The 12,674-nt window shown below is 36.3% G+C and overlaps 1 protein-coding gene across 1 annotated transcript in view; it reads right to left on the bottom strand.

Moving 5' to 3' along the window:
• CHL1 (cell adhesion molecule L1 like) overlaps positions 1-12,674 on the bottom strand; it is a 352,993-nt gene that overhangs the window by 226,262 nt on the left and 114,057 nt on the right. The window lies entirely within an intron of this gene.

Consider the following 12,674-nt stretch of genomic DNA (forward strand, 5'->3'; position numbering starts at 1 on the left):
CACACCCTCCCCGCAGAGGGAGGCTCGCGCAGCTCGTCTCTGCGGGGGTTCTGCCCACCCACCCCACACCCACGCCGCTTATTCCCCCTCCTTTTCCTCGCTCCCTTGGGACAGCGAGAGTTACAGGCTTAAGACTTTTATTTCACGGTGAAAAGCAAGGGACGAAGCCCAAACTTTGCTCGCCATTTTCTACGTCTATGGTTAAAAGAGGTAGGATCGTTGCCCCTTTTTTCTACAAAAGAGAAATTTTGAAGTCCGTCTGCCTCCTGATAGCTCCACTCCGTACGTATTCCAGACACAGGTCGCCAGTCTGGTTTTCTCCCAGAGCTGCATGTTGGAGGGGTGTGGTGCCATGGACCTATTTAATTTTTTTTTTGTTTGTTTTCCTTTTTGCTCTCATTACTCATTTAGAGGCGTGATGAGGCTTGCTATTTAATTTACAAATGATGCTACTTCCGCAAACTGGCAAATTATTGGTATTTGAATGTATGCACCTTCTTCTATTATCATTTTTTAATCATCCTATTGACTTATGATCAATAATTTTATCATATTGTTCCCTAACATTTTTCCTACTTATTCTGTATTAATTCACTAATGAATTAATCAATTATAAAATAGAAAAAAGTCTTGGGTGCTTATCTCCACTACAAAAGGCCACTTCTGTTGCCTTATCAATTCCCCCCAAAAAATGCAATTTTTATTTGAAGATTCCAAAATTAATCTGGGAAAGTTACAATCTTTGCAGTATAAAGTGATTTTTATACCCCTTTCATTTTTTCCCTCACCATAATCATATTTTCCAAAAAATTCACACAGTTCCACTTTTTAAAAAATTTTGTTGAAGTTCTCTTTGATGGTTAGAGAATCATTGACTGCTAAGTTTTACTCTACTAAGGCAGTGAGATTGACCTTACAGTCTGGTTTTGTCCATTGAACAATGAGGGCATTTAGAGATGTGAGCCCCCCTCAGAGTTGGATGCCGCTATAGTGAGCAGCAAGGGGAAGGCAACTCAGGATTCTGCTTCAAAAGCAACTGAATAAAATATTTTGCAAATGAACAAATGGACTTTTAAATTTTAATAATTGCTAACCTTGGAGCCCCAATTCTGTCAGTTCATGTGTGGGCATGGCTCTTACTGACTGTGTGGCAAATTGCAAATGCAAGTGAGGGCAGGATATATCCTGAGTTTAAACTGAACTGCTGGAGTAATTTCTTTGCCTGAGGCATCATTATTCACATGGCATGTTTTCTAAAGTAGAAACAAAGATAGAATATTGAATAAAATTCCAAAAGGGAAAGTACTGTATCTGTAAGAAAACATTTCAGAGGTCAAGAAGACACAAAGCTAAGTTGATCTCCTGAGTATATCACCTTCTTGTAATCATCTGCTGAGCAGAAGACTCAGAACTCTATCCTGGTCAAAGCAACAGTGTACTGAAACCTTTTGCTCTTCTTTGTTTTATGGTATGTTTGCTTGACATTTGGATCCCTATTTTAAAAAACAAATGTTTGTTCAGCACCTACTAATTATCAGTCATTGTTCTAGGAGCCAGGGTACAGTGGAAAATTCAACAGGCAAGGCTAGTTACTTGTTTTTAAATTAACTACCCAAAGATATATAAGAGAATAGCAAGGCATGATACCTGAAACAAGATGATAAGTCAGTTCTTAAATCATGAGTTTTTCTTGAAAGGGGAAAAAACATGATTCTGCATGTAAATCAGGAAATAGCCCAAGAGTAAACCTATGGCTTAAGGACAAACATTAAGTCCTCATGTACACAAAAAACTTTACCCCAGGCAAGTACATTTTGAGAAAGAAGCGAGGGAGAGAGGGAAAAGGTAGGCTAGGGAAAAGGAAGGAAAGGAGGGAGGAAGGAAGACAGACAAATGATTAACCAAGATAGGAAAATAGAACTTGAGAGAAAGAAAGTATTTTATCCAACTAAAGGAAGTTTGTTTGTTTTTTAAGGAATTCAAAATGGAGGCAGTGACTTAAACTTCCACATCCAAGAAACACTTCATAGTTATTACCTCCAAGGATAATTTCATATTTTTAATACATCGTCGAGGACAGGCAACCAATTCAGGTTTTCCCATCCCAAGAAACTTACAGATCTACTGCCTCTACTTCTAGAAAGACTGGAACCTGACACCAGAAGGCAGCCTTCAGCCTGAATGGATGTTTGCTGAAGATACCTTCTGCTGCTGCTCTGAAATCCTCTCTTGGCTCCCATTCTCTGGTCTGACACTCTATTCAGCACATTTCTCACTCTGCAAACAAACCTTATCTATCAGCCGTCACACCTTTGCATGTGGGTGCTGGAGAAAGACTGGATACTTATGTCACATGAAAATGTGATTGCATTAGCCTTGAAAGGTGTGAATTTCTTGCTCACAATTGAGGAAGATCGTGGAAAATAAAATTTCAGCTATCAAATCACAAATGCAAGGGAGAAAAGGAGTTCTTTCATGAATAGAAGCAGAAGGTGAGAGAGATATGCTGGTCATCTGGAAAAAAAAGAGAAAGGATATTAAAAGCTGGGGTATTTTTCAGCTTTTACTGCTGATTTACTACCTACCCTCGGCCTGAACCATCATTTGGTATCATTCCCAGAGTAGGGCCATTGAAGGAATATTGGCTCTTGGCAAAGGCTAGTAGCTAGTGATATGGCATCATTCCTAGAAAAATTGTTTAGCAGAAGAGCTATAGTTTTGGAAATGGCATTTCAGTCTAGCAGTTCAGAATAGTCACAGATCGACAGAGGTTTTCTAGCCAACTGCTGTAATAAAGGAAAGCAGGATCTTTCCACTGAGGGATAAACCCTCAAAGGCAACCTTGGAAGTACAAAGCAGCCACCTTCAGCTTAGATATTAATAAAGCAAAAGAAGACCACATTAACTCTGAGGAGTTAAAATGACAGAGTTGATACTCCTTTAACTTGTCCTTTAATGTGAGAATAAAAGGACATGTATTAAAAATCAAAGGGCAATAATTCTGGAACAAATAAAAAGGTAAAATCTTGTATTTCATGCTGTGGATCGTTAATATGTGTGATTCACCCTTAGGAGGTCATGGAACCAGATACTTTCACTGGATTTTAATAGGACTAAGGAATTTTATGGTCATTAATAACACTATACTTATATAGCTAAAACATTGCTTATATCTTGTCAAATTTCAGGCTTCAAGGCATTTGTTGATTTCTTGTGGAGATCAGAAAGATTTCCTGTCCTCCAATTAGAAACACCTAACTGTCAATTATGGCTGGTTTACTTTCATTTTGGTGATTCGTTCCAAAGTCCTAGGCAACCAAGTTTTATTCACATGTATTGGGGGAAAAGCCTGATATTTGGGGAAGATGAGAATTTCATATGAATCTGTACTCCAAACATAGTATAAAATCTTTTCAATCTGGTAAGGACCTCAGCTAACATATTCTCCTACAGCTTCTTTTTATACTTGAGGTAGGTAAGGTTCAGAAATTTTCTCCAGGTGGTACGACTAGTTAGTGGCCTAGAAAATATTTTTTTTAAATCTCCTCATTTTTAATCTTGTATCGTTTTAGAATGTGACGAGCCACTGCCATTCTGGAAGATAATTTATTCCAATTTTGCTACAGCAAACAAAATGTATGCTAAATAGTGAGACAGTGAGTGATGCACAAGAATAAGGACTGATCATTACAGAAAACATAGTTCAGCTGAAGTAAAGGACTTAGTTTATCTTTTTCATCTATTCTGTCCTGTTGGTTTGGGCCAATACGTCTTACTGCTGTCTGTATAACGTAACCATGTTAGAGAAAAAGGAGAGAACTAGTGGGTCTTCTTAATATAAGACATTGTGTATGGCAGGATGTTTACTCCCCTCTCTCCTTCTGTCTCACCCCTCAAATTTGTTCTTTTTTTCTTTTTTTTTAATTCCTGGGCACATGGCCACCTACTAAAAGACTGTATTTCCCAGTTTCCCTCATGACAAAGTGCAAACCGAAGACTAGATTCTCACTAAAGGGACATGAAGAGAAATGTAGTTGGCAATTTCCAGGTCATCGACTTAAAAATAATCTAGATTCTTTTAGCTCTTTTTCCTTCTAGCTAACCTGCAATGGTTAAAGTCTTACATTGAAGATGACAAAAGAGCATCTAGGAACCTGAGCTCCTGATGACTCTGTAAATCAGAACCTGCTTATTACCATGAATTGACTTTATCTCTTCTTTGAGCCAATGTCTTCTGAGGTCTCTGTATTATATTTATTTAGCCTTTCTCCTATGTAATACAACTGTTACCTCAATCATCAGAGCAATTTCAGAGCAGTAAAGTAAAATAAGAATGGAGGTACAGTGGATACTGCTATTTTTTTAAATTTCCCTGCATTTATCTGCATTAATATGGCTCAACCAGTACTAGGGAATAACAAATCCCCCTATGTTTATTTGGCTGATTGGAGGCTCATTCCAATGCTTCCTCTCTACTTCTGGTCCAGGTTATACAGTCATGACCAACCAACATTTTCCATCCCTCTGCTCAGAGCAATGAAAGGCAGATTCAAAAGGAGTCAATCAGAGACATATCTTGGACTTACTCTGAACAACTGGGATAAAAAGTGATGATTGCTCAGCAGGTCTGATGTAAGTGAGGCTGCTTCTTATCAACACTTAGGGCATGCCTGAGAATGAAAGCACCATAGGGGAAAGAAAAGGAGAGAGGCAGATACTTGATATTCTTATTTGAAGACCTTGATCTTCAAATAAGCTCAAAGTTCACTGTTTATTAAAAGCTAAAACTGGAATAAATCTCAATTTGTAGCTAGGTAAATTGAAAAAAATTTTCCATAAAATAATTTGCATTGGTTTCCTGTTTCTTGTGATAAAAATCATTTTTTTCACTATAAATGCCAAAATAAGATTATTATCTTGGGATAAGTTAACCTTAGATATACAGATGACACTACCCTTATGGCAGAAAGTGAAGAAAAACTAAAGAGCCTCTTGATGAAAGTGAAAGAGGAGAGTTAAAAAGTTGGCTTAAAGCTCAACATTCAGAAAACTAAGATCATGGCATCCAGTCCCATCACTTCATGGCAAATAGATGGGGAAACAGTGGCTGAATTTATTTTTCTGGGCTCCAAAATCACTGCAGATGGTGATTGCAGTCATGAAATTAAAAGACACTTATTCCTTGGAAGGAAAGTTATGACCAACCTAGACAGCATATTCAAAAGCAGAGACATTACTTTGTCAGCAAAGGTCTGTCTAGTCAAGGTTATGGCTTTTCCAGTAGTCTTGTATGGATGTGAGAGTTGGACTATAAAGAAAGCTGAGCACCAAAGAATTGATGCTTGTGAACTGTGGTGTTGGAGAAGACTCTTGAGAGTCCCTTGGACTGCAAGGAGATCCAACCAGTCCATCCTAAAGGAAATCAGCCCTGAATATTCATTGGAAGGACTGATGCTGAAGCTGAAACTCCAATACTTTGGCCACCTGATGCAAAGAGCTGACTCATTTGAAAAGACCCTGATGCTGGGAAAGATTGAGGGCAGGAGGAGAAGGGGACGACAGACGATGAGATGGTTGGATGGTATCACCAACTCAATGGACATGGCTTTGGGTGGACTCCGGGAGTTGGTGATGGACAGGGAGGCCTGGCGTGCTGTGGTTCTTGGGGTCACAAAGAGTCGGATACGACTGAGCGACTGAACTGACTGACTGAAGTTGTTTAGTAAAAGGGATGTGCGTGGCAAAAAGTCTTCTTTCCATGACATTACCTATCTGGTTGGCAATGACGCCTTGAAATACTCTGTCTAAAGGATTCCACCCTATATCTGAATTCAGCAGGAAAGAACAAAGTGATCTATTAATGATGCCTGACATTAATATTGTACACAAAGTGATTCTCATGTTCCATAGGTATTTGTCATCCTTGTTTTAAGGCATTCTTAAAATTTGACATAAATCTAGATGTATGGAGGCCTTACTTTTTTAAAAAAATTATGATATAATAGTACATTCTTTGGGGGCATATTTTTCACTCTTTAAAAAAGAGCCGTATACCAATTAGTCTTCCCGTATAGTGTTTAGGGGCCATAACTCATACTTTCAATTGACTTTTTTCCTGCAAAATAAACAAATTAATTAGCAGAGATGTGTCTAAAGCACAAACTGCTGTTAATAGCATGTGTTTTACTGTGTTAATACAAACCATAATGCAATTATTTAGTCATTGCATTGGATTTATTTTCTTTCAGGGGTTAAATGAGACTTATCAGTCTATTTTTTTGTGTTGTTTTCAGAACATGATAAACAGACAAACTCAATATGGCATTCCAAACTCTATTTCACACAGAACAGTAAGCCCACAGCAAGGATTCTGAATCCCCTGTTTGTATTGACAGGAAAGATTTGCCTTAGTGTATGGACATTAGTTCTTCTATCTTCTGCTACATAGCAGAATTATACTCAGTAAGTTTAAGGATGTCCATAAATTTGGACCCAGGATTTCCACTTCAATGAATCTGTACAATTTGAATAACTTAAAACACAGGATACTTACTGTCTTTCTCACTCAGGTAGTTTTTTGCCAGCTCATACTAAAACACTTAAGGGCACATAACTATAGGCATGAGTAATACATATAAGTATTACATAACTTATTTTGCCTGTGTTCCCTTCAAACAAGCAAAATTTACTGACTTATTTATTTTTCCTATTGCTTAGTCTATACACTAATACAAATGTGAAACACATTTAAAATTTTTCCTATCATATAAAGAAGCCATCTTAAAATTTTCCTAAAATTAAGTAGATTTTAATATCTCAAATATACATAAAGGAGGAAATTTGATGATGAAAGTATGAAATATTCCAGGATCCCTAAAATATTCTGGTTCAATATCCAGAGAAAATATATAGGAATTGACAAGTACAATGAATATATGCAATGTAGATAATAACAAACAAACACAAGGCACAATTCCAGTTAAAACCCTTGATAATATTTTTGCTAATGAAAAAACAATACAAAACAAAAAAGTAAAGCTTAAATATAATTGCATTATCCAATTTTAGGACAGATGCCATTTTAGAGGTCATTAATTCATGCAACCATTTCAGAAAAATATAGTTCATTATGTGTTATTACATTGGGCGTCTCAGATGGTGCTAGTGGTAAAGAACATGGCTGCCAATGCAGGAAATGCAGGTTGGCTCCCTGGGTCATGCAAATCCCCTGGAGAAGGAAATGGCAACCCAGTCCGTATTTTTGCCTGGGAAATTCCATGAACAGAGGAGCCTGGTGGCCTATAGTCCATGGGGTTGCAAAGAGTCAGACACGACTGAAGCAACTTAGCATGCACATTATTATATTAATAAATAATAAAATCAGCAATTATACTCAATAAGTTTAAGGATGTCCATAAACTTGGACCCAGGACTTCTGCTTCTATGATTCTATAGCATGTAAATAACTTGAAATACAGGTAACTCAATATGCCCATAAATATTCAGTGATAAAATTAATTATAAATGCAGGAGAACATAGTTACTAGGTTGAATCATATGAAACTGTCCCTATGCCAATCCTACAACGTTGATGATTTCATGTTGTTCAACCTAATAGATTATTCTGCAACCCTATGATGATTAAACAGTGTTCTAAAATTGTGTTTTTAAAGATTTGTAATATAAGAAATTCTTTCCAATGTAAAGTTGTGGAATTCTAGTTAGGGTTCCTTTCAGGACCAACCCTCTTATAGATAAAAACTATAATGTATGGATAGAATGTAAACATAATGCCTGAAAGCACTGGAAAGTTTTCCAGAACAGGCAGATACTGGAAAGGGTAGACACTGGAGGGAGGAGACAGCACTGGATGAGTGTCCTGTTTTATAACTTTTCACCAGAGGGCAGGACTCAGTCTGTCCATACTAAGTGGATAAAATAAAGAAAGAAAAATTACAGACTTACAGACTTAGCGGCTTAAAGAAGGAGGACAGATTTTGCATACCCAGACTGACTGGAAAATGAAAGGGAAAAACCCATCAAGGAGAAAGTCAAAGGAAGAGAGTCCCAAATTCCGTGTATAAACACTGCCCAGCCTCTGGCAATCCTCTGAAATACGCAGTAGTAGGACAGTCTGCAAACAGCTCTGTTGAGGCTAAAAGAACCGAACTGAGATTTCAACCATCTACCGCAGAAGGGACTCTAATTTGATCTCAGCCACATTTTACTGCCTTCTAAGGAAAATAGAAATCAATATTATTTGGAGAACATACAGAATCCAGAATCTCTACAATGCTCACAAAACAATCCAGAGCTACTGAATATTTGATAAACATATGTGAACTCTACTCAAAGACAATGGAGATCAATCCTGAGATGATAGACACTGGACTTAGTGGACAACGGATTTAAAACCCAATTATATTTATATTTATACTCAAGGAAATAAAAGAAGATATTCTCAAAATGAATATGAAGCTAGGAAATATAAACAGAGGAATAGAATCTTGTAAAAGAGAACAAAAAGGAAATTCTTGATTTGAAAAAAATATAATAGCTGAAATTTACAATTTTCATTTAGCTTAATAACAGTTTGAAGGTAACAATAAAGAGTCAGTGAACTATAATAGAAACTTTTCAAGCTCATCAATAGAAATTTTCCAACCTCAAAGACAGAGAAAAAGTTGGAGGGGGAAAAATGAATACAGCTTCAAAATACTAAATATGTGTATAATTGGAGTCCCTCCAAAAGAGAGAAAGATGGGGTGTAGTAATAAATAAATAATGGTAATAAAAGTTTGCCAAATATTATAAACGTCAGAAACGTATAGATTCAAGAAATTCAGCCCCATAGCAGAATAAGCACAAAGAAAGCCCCACCTAGGCAACACAGTAATTAAACTGCTAGAATAAATAAATAAATATTAAAAGAGAACCTTAAAAGAAGACAGAGAGAAAAGCAACATATTACATACAATAGCAAATTAAAAATGCTAAAGAAAAAAAAAAGCAAAACTAGAATTCTAGATCCAGTGAAAATGTTCTTCCAGTACGAAGGCAAGATAAAGATAGTTCCCTATAAAAGAAAACCAAAGAGAGTTATCACCCTCAGAACTGCCTTACAAGAGCTGTTAATAGTAGTTATTAAGGCTGAAGGGAAATGATAACAGATGAAACTAAGATCTTTAGGAAGAAATAAAGAATCTGAAAAGGGAAATGTGTGAGTAAAAATATTTTTTTTTTCTTTCAATTTACTTAAAGTGTATGTGACTGTTAATTAAAAGCCCTAGCTCTTCCAATAAAACTGAGACAATTCTCCCAACTAAAGAGAAAATGGTGGGCTTCCCATTTGGCCCAGTGGTAAAGAATCTGCCTGTCAATGTGGAAGACACAAGAGACACAGGTTTGATCCCTGAGTCAGGAAGATCTCCTGGAGAAGGAAATGGCAACCCACTCCAGCCTGCAGGCTGCAGTCCATAGGGGTGCAAAGAATCGGACACAGCTGAGCACACAGTACACACACACACACACACACAAGAGAAATGCACATATCACATGTATATACAAACATAAAGATATGTTTCAATTATTTATATTTCCTGAATAAAAATGTAGCATCTTTCATAATGTAGATTTCATCCAGAATTTATTACTAGCACAACTACAGAAGCCTACAGAGATTTTACAGAAAGATCAGCTCAATTAGATAAAAATGAAAATCTTCTTTTCAGATCTAAATTTTGCATCATTATCTCTCTAGGAAGAGATCATTAAATTATGATTTAGTCACAGAGCTGTTTACTGATTAGAATGCAGAACACTTAATCATTTGCATTTGAAACAAAGTGGAATATATATAGATAATCCACTTTAAGACGAAAGAGCTTAAAATTTATCTAAATTGGAATGAATTGGTTAAGAGGAAGTATAAAAACTCTCTGCTCAATATAGTGTGTTTTTTGTACTATATAGGCTTAAAGAAGACCTGGTTTTGGTGGAAACAGCTAGGGCTGATTAATTGACAAAAGTCTTACACACAAGGTAATTAACAACAATTCTTAGATACCAAACAAGTTTTCTTTGCTTCATCCAATGAAAAATACATTTGGGAGCAACTTTTGTTTTTGTTTCTCAAAATTAGACTGATGTTTATTCCAGGATCAGATACAATTATCATGAACAAAAGAAAAGTATTTCTCTCAATATTTCATCCAGTCTTTATCATGTCTTTTCTTTCATACAAGAGTTAGATATCATGAGAAGATATTTTTAATTTTTCATAATTATCTAAAATCAGAAATTATAAAAGCATCATGTATAATGCAACTTCGAGTTTTCAAGGCACTGGTAAGTATTAAGAGTCCAGTTAAAGAAGAGGACATGATAGAATAAATAAAAGTTTGTTTTATATTCCCAAGCTTTTTTATTTATAAAGTAAATATTTGGAGGATACTGTTTTTAACACAAATAAAAATACCATAAATCTAATATACATCCAAATGCAATTTTCCACTAAATGCTACTGAAATAAATTGCAAATAAAGTTTCTATAAACTGATATTAACTGGCAGCCTAATTATGTCTTTAATTCATGCACCCACTCCAAAATTTAGATATAGTAAAAATATAAAATGCTCACCAAGATATCTACTGAACCATAATAATAATCTTTTGAAAAGCTTAAAATGCTATTGAAATATTTTTATTTTGATAATAAGTTAACAAGTTTACTAGGGATGAATTGCAAAGCCTTTCTGACTGATTGTTACTCAGAGTATTTAAATGTCAAATTCTGTTGCCAGATTTTGAAGGTGATAGCTGGTCATTAACTTCTCTGAAAGTTAGTGAATAAAGCAAGGCATATGTTCCAGACTTGACGAATTACACACATCCATTATAACATCTAGAAAAGAAAGGCATTCCCATGCCAACCTTCAACCCTCAACAAGAATTTATTCAAGCCATAACTCCACACTGATGACAGAGCAAACCAACATAAAATGGGGACTTTACCAAAGGAATTGTTTATAGAGGGGTCAGAAGAGGTTTCCCGTAAAATGCTGTAGAAGCCCAGCTGTTTTGTTCTATTTTATCCTTACCGTAATAAACTCCTATCCTTTACATTATAGAATTTTCTCACCATCATGTGATCTTAAATGTAAGGTGAAAAACGCCCTTGTTGGAATTATCTCAAAGAGGGAAAACAAAAGATGTTCTCTGAAATGCTGACTATGGTTTTGTTCATATATCCTTTGGCAAATGAATTAGCCTCCTTGGGAATTGGTAGTTAAATGGAATTCTGGTTGTGGGGAGCATCACTAAGTTTGTGCTTACTTCCAGCAGTAGATGTAATCTTGTATACTTGTTGAAGATGGATGACTTTGTGCTTTTGATTCCCCAGAGACTGGACTTTAATAAAAGGATACAGAAAGTGTTGTTAAATGGGGTATCTATGGTGCATGTTAAAGTCAGAAAAACAAGTACATAATAAGGTCAGAAAAATAACGAGCCTTAAACATGAGCAAACATTGCTTCCCTAAGTAAGCAGGAGTAACAGAGAGAGAGAAAAGGGGAAAACGTAAATCGTATAGTACATACTAAAAGTGCTTCACCTAGCAAACACATTTAATAAGTTTATTTCATATTTCTTGAGAAATAAATAACCCTATCAACAAAATATGTGGTATTCTAGGGTCAAAGCAGTAAAGTGAACATTCAGAGTTTAAAAGGGAATTGGAAATTAGACACAGGCTCATAACTGACAACCAGATGCATTTGTGAACCTTATAATTTATGAGCATTTCAGAGGCCCTTCAAGTGAAGAATATGGTAAAACTGTTTAATGATACCATTGTTCCTATAAATTATCTTAGGAAAAATAAAGAGCCTATAAAGTTACTGAATTATCATCCAATGCATACATATGTAATCTGCATGTGGTAAACATGAAAAACAGCTAATTTTCCAATACTTTGGAATAAATGGAACTTCAGTATGTTTTACAGACCACCTTGAATATCTTCTTGGAGAAGGAAAGGGCAACCCACTCCAGTGTTCTTGCCTGGAGAATCCCAGGGACGGGGGAGCCTGGTGGGCTGCCATCTATGGGGTTGCACAGAGTTGGACACGACTGAAGCGACTTAGCAATTGAATATCTTAGAGAAGCAATAGTTCCTTTCTGTATCTAAATTTGGAGAGCTTCACTCCCTGCCTTCATAACAGCCTAATCCTTACCAAGTGATATCCTGTGGAGATTTTCAGTATCTGCTATACTGGGGATTCCTTTGGTCTCAAATGTAGCTCTGATGGCAGTGCTGCTTGCAGGATACTCAGGAAGTGAATACAAGTGGAGCATCCCGCTATGAGCTGGAAAGCACAGGCAGGAGCCTCACCACTTTGCCAGGCCAATGCCAAGCCTCCAGAAACAAAGGGATCTTTCCTATTAGAAAGGTAAAGAACTCATTCCAGGTGAAATGCATTCCCTAAGGCTGACTGGTCTTCCCTTCATGAATCACTGTGGTTACAGTCCAATCTGTCCAAGTAGCCATTTCATTAAGGCCCTTGGTAAGTACTGGTTTATCATAGTAACTGGCCAAATTTAAAAACAAATATATTCTATTCTGAGAGGTAAACAATTTAAAATAGCTCCTCGGTGTTTACAATCACAGTATTTG

This window comes from Bubalus bubalis, chromosome 21 (assembly GCF_019923935.1).
Source record: "Bubalus bubalis isolate 160015118507 breed Murrah chromosome 21, NDDB_SH_1, whole genome shotgun sequence".
Classification (NCBI taxonomy): Eukaryota; Metazoa; Chordata; class Mammalia; order Artiodactyla; family Bovidae; genus Bubalus; species Bubalus bubalis.